General features: G+C 37.7%; 1 pseudogene; it reads right to left on the bottom strand.

Annotated features, from left to right (window-relative positions):
• Positions 1 to 6,546: 6,546 nt before the first annotated feature.
• LOC114093877 (transcription initiation factor TFIID subunit 13-like) lies at positions 6,547 to 7,080 on the bottom strand (annotated as a pseudogene).
• Between the last annotated feature and the right edge of the window lie 1,667 nt (positions 7,081 to 8,747).

Below are 8,747 nucleotides of genomic sequence, written 5' to 3' on the forward strand. Positions count from 1 at the left end.
CCTTTTAATTTTTAAGGTCCATGTTGCCCTGGTCACATAATTCACCTCTCAGCATGTACTTCATTCAGATTAGGACTTCTGGGTGGATTCTAAGTTTCCTAAGACAGGAATTTCTATGGTTTGGATGAACTACATCCAAACCATACCCTCCAAGGGTATGAGTTGGAGGCTTCGTCTCCAGTATGGTGGTGACGAGTTAGTAGGAGGTTGTTAGGTCCCTGGAGGTGGATGCCACTGGACCTTGGTTAGGTCTCATGAGAGCATTGTTATAAAAATGTAAGACTGGCCATTTCCTGTTCTTTGTGGTGTCCTATCTTGCCGTGTGATCTCTCACTCTCTTGCTCTATCACTCCATCTGCCATGAGGTCCTCACCAGTGCCAGGCTGATGCCAGAGCCCTGCCTTTGAATCCCCAAAACTGTAAAATAAGTAAAACTGTTTTCTTTAAAAAGTACTCAATCTCAGGTATTTTATTATAGCAAAGAAAAATAGACTAATACAAGAATTTTGCATCAGATTCTTTGTATCTTCCCAAAATGCCTAAAGATAATGATAATGACTAACTCATATTGTGTCCTAGGTATAACTACTCATGTACATAAATGGATTTTAGTTCTCATCACAACTATATGAAATAAATGGCACTGTTATTCCCACTGACAGAGAGGAAGTTGAAGCACAGAGAGGTTAAATAACTGGTGTGCCCAAGGTCACACAGCTATAAGTAACAGAGCCAGGATCCTGCCCCCCCCACACAGAAGGTTTTAAAATTTATTTTATTTTAAAAATTTTGTTCTAATTAGTTATACATTGATAGTAGAATGCATTTTGACACGTAGTACACAAATGGAGCATAATTTCTCATTCCTCTGGCTGTACATGGGGCTGAGTCACACCAGTAGTGTAACCATACATGTATATAAAGTAATAACGTCTGTCTCATTCAACTGTCCTTCCCATCCCCACCGCCCCACCCCTCCCCTCAGTCCCCTCTGCACAATCCAAAGTTTCTTCATTCTTCCCTATTCCTACCAGCAGCTGCTTATCAGAGAAAACATTAGGCCTTTGGTTTTGGGGAGGATTGGCTTATTTCACTTAGCATAATATTCTCTAGTTCCATCCATTTACCTGCAAATGCCATCATTTCATTTTTCTTTAAGGCTGAGTAATATTCCATTGTGTATATATAACACATTTTCTTTGTCCATTCATCTGTTGAAGGGCATCTAGGTTGGTTCCATAGTTCAGCTATTGTGAATTGAGCTGCTGTAAACATTGGTGTGGCTGTGTCTCTGTAGTATGCTGATTTTAAGTCCTTTGGGTATACACCAAGGAGTGGGATAGCTGGCTCAAATGATGGTTCCATTCCCAGTTTTCTGAGGAACCAGAGCCAGGATCTGAATCCATAAAATTGCATAATGAATGAGTTTCCAATGATCACACATGTTTTTGTGGCAGCACTGAGGACTGAAGCCAGGGCAGCTCTACCTTAACTAGCCACATTCCCAGACCTGCTCCATTGCACACGATTCTGGGTAGCAGGAGTCAGGGAAGACTCACATGCAGTCCCTGTACTTTGTGCCCATACATACAGGGTACATGGGAAGAATTTCCTAGGGAATCCTCTACTTGCTTGTTTGTTGGATTGTTTTTTAAGCAGAGAATTCTACATCTTTCCCATTTTTGTGGGCTGAACTTATTTACTTGCAAAGAATAGAATATGGAAAGAGAAAAAAAAATAGTAGCTTTTACAAAAAGAAACCTAGAAAACATCACCAGGTATTTAAGCTAAATGCTACGGGCTAAATTAATATATTGAAGTCCTAACTTCCAAGACCTCAGAAGGTGACTGCATTTGGAGGTTAGACCTTTAAAGAGGCCATTAAGGCAAAATGAGTTTATGAGAATGGACCCAAATCCAATTTCACTGATGTCCTTATAAAAAGAGATTAGGACACAGACACGTGCAAAGAGAAGACCATGTGAGAGAGGAAATGGCGCTCTACACACCAAGGAGAGGCCTCAGAAGAAACCAACCCTACCCACACCCTGATCTTGAACTTCTATTCTCCAGAACGGTGAGAAAATAAATTTCCATTGTTGCAGCCACCCAGTCTGTGGCACTTCTTATGACAGCACTGCAGACTAACATAACCAAATGATTTATGTCACCTGTGATAGGTCATACTCATATTCTGTGACAAGAAGAGCACTGACCCCTGTGGTCTTTTCCCCAAAAACTCATTGTCCCAGTCTAATCAAGAGAAAAACATCAGACAGAACCAAATTGAGGAACATTCTATAAAAATCTGAGCAGTACTCCTCAGAACTGTCAAGATCATGAAAAACAGGGGAAGTTTGAGAAACTGTCATGAAAAAGAAGAGACTAAGGAGATATGACAATTAAATCCAGTGTGAGATCTTAGAAAGGGTCCTGGGACATAACATGGATTTTAAGTAGAAAAACTGCTGAAATTTAAATAAATTATAGAATTTTCTTATGAATATACACTAATGTTGGTTTATCTGTTTTGACAAATGTAATATAATGGTAGATGGTAATGTAAGAAGTCAATCTAAGGAGAAACTAGGTGAGTTACATGTGGAAATTGTAATATCTTAGAAGATTTTCTGTAAATCTAAAATCATTCCAAAATACAAGTGTATTAAAAAACAAAAAAAAAATCTTTTTGAATCCCAGTTTTTCAATTGTTTTGTGCTTACAGGAGTAAGAATTGTTGATTCCTATGATAATTTTATGTTTAACTTTTTGAGGGATCACCAAACTGTATTTCTCAGTGCTTGTGCCATTTAACATTTTTTTTTAACCAACCAATGTATGGAAATCCCATTTTTCCATGTCTTTATCAACACTTGTCCGATTTTATTATTTTGCTTGTGGATATTGTAGTTGGTATGAAATAGTGTCCCACTGTGGTTTTGATTCGTATTTACCTAATCACTAATGATGCTGACAACAGTTTCTTGTGTTTATTGGCTATTCATTCATCTGCTTTTTGAGAAATGTCTGCTCAAGTCCTTTGACCATTTCTGAATTAGGTTCTCCTCCTCTCCCTTTTTAAAATACATCATAACCTTATATTATCTTTAGCAATGGAGGAGAGTTAAGCCGGAAGTCCATGAGAACAGAGTTGACTCACCATGGAGGCCAAAAGCTATGGAAGAACCCAGAAATGCTCTATGGATAGAGATTTCCTTTGTCCTGACACCCTGTGGACACTTCAAAGGAATTCCAGACTCAACTGAAATGCAAGGAGGAGGATACTGAATATGAGTTTCCTGGCTCACCTCAACCCCTGTCCTGAGCTAGCCCCTATCCTGAGCTAGCCCTGTCCTGAGCTAGCCCGTATCTTGAGCTAGCACCTGGGCAAAGACAATGTACTTTCCTGTGGGTCAGTTCATCAGAGGGGAGAAACCACAACTGGGCTGCCAAACATCCTCCTCTCTCATGCTTCTGTGATCTGTTACTCTCTGATTACATCTCCCTCTGTTCTTTGGCCACCATATTTTATTTTTGAGAAGATAATGCTGAGCAAGACAAGTCCTTGTCACTCTGCTTTAGTCAGCATTTTCATCCGTGTGACCAAAACATCTTACAAGAAAGGAAAGTTTATTTGGGGCTCATGGTTTCCAAGGTCTCAGCACATACACTACCCACTCCATTACTCTGGGCCTGAGGTGAAACAGAAACATCATGGCAGAAGAAAGCAGTTCAGGACATGGTAATCAGGAAGCAGAAAGAGAACTTGCTCGCCAGGGACAAAATATAAACCCAAATTGCCTCCCGGTGACCTATCTTCTCCAACCATAACCTACCTGCCCATAGTCGCCACCAGCTAATCCATATCAGTAGACTAATACACTGATTATGTTAAGGCTCTTGTAACCCAAATAATTTACCTCTAAACGTTCTTGTATTGTCTCACACATGAGCTTTTGGAGAACACCTCATATCTAAACCATAACATAAAGGTCTTAGTCTGAGTCTTAATTCTGACTTGATTTGGAAGACATGCTTACATTTTTTCTTCCTTCCTTTTCTTATGCTTTTATTTCTTCTTTTTCTGTTTCCCTTTGCATTTCAGGGAACTGGAGTTGCTCTCATCCTCATCTGAAATGGAATCTTATAGTAACTGTTTTTTTTTTAAGTCTCTATAAACCTCTAGGCTTTCTTTTTTTAATCTTTTATTTGGTTTAATTAGTTATACAGGACAGTAGAATGCATTTGTGCACTTTGATATATCACACACAGATGGGATATAATTTCTCATTTTTCTCAGTGTTGATGTTGCAGAATCACATTGGTCATGCAGTCACATATATACATACAATAATAATGTCTGTTTCATTCTACTATCTTTCCTGTCCCCACCCACATTTTCTTTATTCATTTATCTATTGAGGGACACCTAGGTTGGTTCTGTAGTCTAGCTATTGTGAATTGAGCTGCTATAAACATTGATGTGGCTGTGTCACTATAGTACGATGATTTTAAGTTCTCTGGGTATAAACCAAGGAGAGGGATAGCTGGGTCAAATGGTGGTTCCATTCCCAATTTTCTGAGGAATCTCCATACTGCTTTCCAAGTGGTTGCACCAATATGCAGTCCCAACCAGGAATGTATGAGAATATCTTTCTCCCCCACATCCTCATTAACATTTATTGTTACCCATATTCTTGATGATTGCCATTCTGACTGGAGTGAGATGAAATCTTAGAGTAGTTTTGATTTGCATTTCTCTAATTGCTAGAGATGTTTAACTCCTATATGCTCACATTATTTTCATGTTCCTTATTCTCTTGAATGATGACATGAGACCTTTATATGCTGCTCTGAATTGTTCTAACTTTTGGTTGCCTTCGGTGAAGAAAGAATATTCTTTGTCTCTTGTTCAGTGAGCATACCATTTGCAATGCCAACATTACATAACTTTTTGCCTTTGTTCCCTAATGGTTATAAAATTCATTAGTTGACATGTAAACCAGAAATCCCCTGGCATGTTCATTGTCTGATACACCTGGCTTTCCCCACTTAGTCCACTCAGACCTGGCTTACAGCCTTCTAACGCAGTCTCATCTTCCTGGATAAGCCCAGAAGGAGGATTTTCATAGAAGTGTTCCAAGTGTTTGAGCTACTGCAGACGAGTGTTGACTGGCAATCTCTGCTCAGGGTGCCACTACCGCTCTTGTTTAGGTAACTTCTGCAACCATTGTAATGCCAGATTCATGGGACCCCAATAGATCTCCAGGAGCCAAATCAGATGCAATCATACAAGAGTCTTTATTGCAAGCTCAAGCCTGGACTCACAACCATTCCCAATGCAGCAGTTCCAGGGAGTGAGTCCCAGTCCTTTGTTCAGTGAGATTTTATAGGTTTTTTGGGGGGATACTCTATGCATCACAACATCACACAGCAAATCATTCCATACCATGGGAAAGTCAAACAACAACGCTTTTATTTTTCTTCTGTTTAATTTTTTTATACTTTATTCCTTGTATCAATAGGTTAAGAAAGTAAAATTTTCCCAGGTACTGATTTATAGATACTATTTATAAGTACAATAAATAAATTCAGTTTCACAAACAGTAACATTCAGTGATCTTTTTAAATAAAATTTTAATCCTTATTTTAAGCTAAGGGCAATCATTTAATGCGGTAAGCTAAATTCACACAAAATCTGTATACTCTGAACTACAAAAGTGGTTTTTGTAGCTACATACAGTTTTAGTCAACTACACATTTCCACAAGTATTTACAAATATGTTAAAATAACATTACCCCAAATGCTTATCCTATAATTAGCTCATTAAACATTGTCATTCCTGCTACTGAAAGTAGATGATTGGGAAAATGAGTTCTAAAACTTAAAAAGTAACCTAAGTCCCAAAAGGTTTTAAATAAAAAAAGTCTTTCAACATGCAAGCATCAACATGAAACTTTAAGTTTCTAAAAAAAAATTTTAAAAAATCACTCTTTAGAAAATATTAAAACAAATTATCATTTAAGACACATAAACATTCTTACAAAAACTTGTAGTTTCAAATATCGTCTCCTTAAAAAGAAAAACCAATTCACTATCTTTAATAACATCTCCGACCACTGTTGTCTAAAAACTTCAGAATATGTAAGGCATGTCTCAGCTGTCATAGTCAAAATGTCACTTAGATTTCACATATTAAACAGCTATAGAATAGATTATAATGGCACAAATATACCTAACACATAAATACTATTTCATCCTTTAGATAGTCAAAAGTCAGAAGGAACTGCATAATTTGTAAGGTACTTTAACTTATGTGTAGTCATTAAAACTCAGTAAGTAATTCAAGTATAGTCATGTAAAGGTAGGCAATTAAAGGCTCAAGGATCACTCTAAAATCAAAGACATGAAAATAAAGGCTGAAAACTTTGTTTCTCCATCTTTCATTTACATGCCTAGATATTAGGACATTACTGAACAAAATACACTATTATTATATATGATTTCCACAGAAGATAATGAAATTTCATGAAGTACAAAAATTATCAAGATCCGTTGTTTGCTTCATCAAATGCTTTCCTAGCTCGTATCAATTCTTCATTCATGGTAAGCAAGTCTTTAACCCTAGCAAACTTCCTTGGGTCCTTTCGAATCAAGAAGACGATATCTTCAACTTGTACTCGACCTTGTCTTTCAATTAACATTGCCTTGTGAGTCATTTCAGTGATGAACTCTATGACAAGGTCTTCAGGAATATCCACTGACTCAGTGTAAGGATTCTGGTCATCCCCAACCCATACATCATACATCATAATTCTTTAGAAAAAAGTCTCTTTCTTTTACCCTGTCCACCTTCTGCACCTCCTCCAATTTCTTCATTTTCTTCCTTAAATAAAATGACAAATCCAATGAAAAAGGCAAGTAAAGCGAAGTCCCTGCATTCTCTCGGCTGAATTCGCTAAGGAAAACAGACTTGATTCTCAACTCTGACTCCGCTGTGGAGCCTAAAGGAATGAGAAAAGCAGAACGTTGAGACTGAGGTGTTCACTCACGGATGAGTCTTCTTCCTCATCTGCCATTCCACTAGCCCCCAACAACAACTCTTAACATTGATTAGCACATTCACTGGCGGGAACAAGTTGGGTAGGCGTGATTGGTTAGCACAAGAAGGGGATTCGTTTGAACTGATTGGTTTAAGCCATGAGGGGAATACGTGCTAAACTACATGGTTTCCCAACATGTTATCAACCACCATAAACTACTGGGGGGTCATCTGGCATCCCAGGTATTTTCCCTGTCTCATGCTGATTGGTGGCTGCTAGGGGGTTGCTATGGGTCCTCACCTAGCCTGACTGAGTCAGGGACACCTGGCGCAGCAGATCTCTCCTGTTATTTGTAGATAAACAACTCAGCAGGGTGGGTATGTGCCTAGGAGTGCTCTGTGGGTCTTTCCAAGGACAAGAGTCACGCCCCCTTCCTTGGACAGGCTTTGCTCTGAGGTAGAAGCTGGTTTCTCAAAAATGGAGTAATATCAGTTTCTCAACACCTCCCCTTATTCCTCCCTCCCCTTGTCCGCCACCATGAGGTGAGCAACTTTGCTCCAACACGTGCTTCCCACCAGGATATACTGCCCCTCCACAGGCCCAAAAGGAATGGAGCTAACTGACCAGGGATGAACTAGAATCTCTGAAACTGTGAGACAAAATAAATCTTTCTTTCTTATAAGTTGATTATCCAGTTATTTTGTCACAGTGATGGAGAGCTGGCTAAAACCATGGGAAAGGGGAAATGGGAAGTTATTGCTTAATAAGTAAAGAATTTCTGTTAATGGTGATGGAAAATTTTGAAAATAGTGGTGATGGTTGCATTGTATTTGAATATAATGAATGACAATTATTATTTACTTATAAAGGTTAAAATGACAAATTTTGTTATATATCAATCTTTTTTTTTTTTTTTTGGAATGGACTTTAGTTTATTTGGTAATACATTTTCTTAAAAAACCTGGTAGTCTCCAAATTTATTTGATCTACCTGGATTCTATGATTAAATAACTATAAAGATCTTGTCTAGGCATAGTTTATAATCCTGAAAACCTTGATCTTTTACTTCCTGGCTTTTGTTCTCTACCAAAATTCCTATATTTCAATTTAATAGCAGTTCCAAAAGTAAATTCTCTAAATCAATGGACCATAGAGGGAAGGCAAAATTCTTATGTCTATTAATTTCACTAGTTTGGTTCTTGTGTACTCTTCCCTATATTTTAAATATGTGTGCAAATCCTGGACTCTAAAATGAAGATACTTTCCTCCAAATAATATTTTAATTTCCTACTACTAGGAATTAGGGATCACCCACCAATATTGAACCACAAAAAATTTTCAAAGCTTAAAGTTTATTATAGACTTTTCATTTTACACTTGATGTTATGGTTGTTTTTACTCTGTGTTACATGTATTGTTTCACTCTTGGAATTTCCAGTTGAATGAGTGCAGGGTGCTCTCTGGATGATTGCGGGCTTTGATTTTTGACTCCTGAGATTTTGAGTCACCAGTGCTATAGTCCAGTTTTTAAAATGTTTCTTTCTGATCTGAAAATTTTTTTAGAACAAAAGCATCTGATTACTTACTTCTCTGGGACTTTGCCTTCTAATAAATTTTAACCTGAAAAATCCTGCCTTGATATTGTTCCCTGATTTTCTTTTTTTTTCTTTAATTTTTATTGTTGGTTGTTCAAAACATTACAT

Source organism: Marmota flaviventris, chromosome 11, assembly GCF_047511675.1.
Source record: "Marmota flaviventris isolate mMarFla1 chromosome 11, mMarFla1.hap1, whole genome shotgun sequence".
Lineage (NCBI taxonomy): Eukaryota > Metazoa > Chordata > Mammalia > Rodentia > Sciuridae > Marmota > Marmota flaviventris.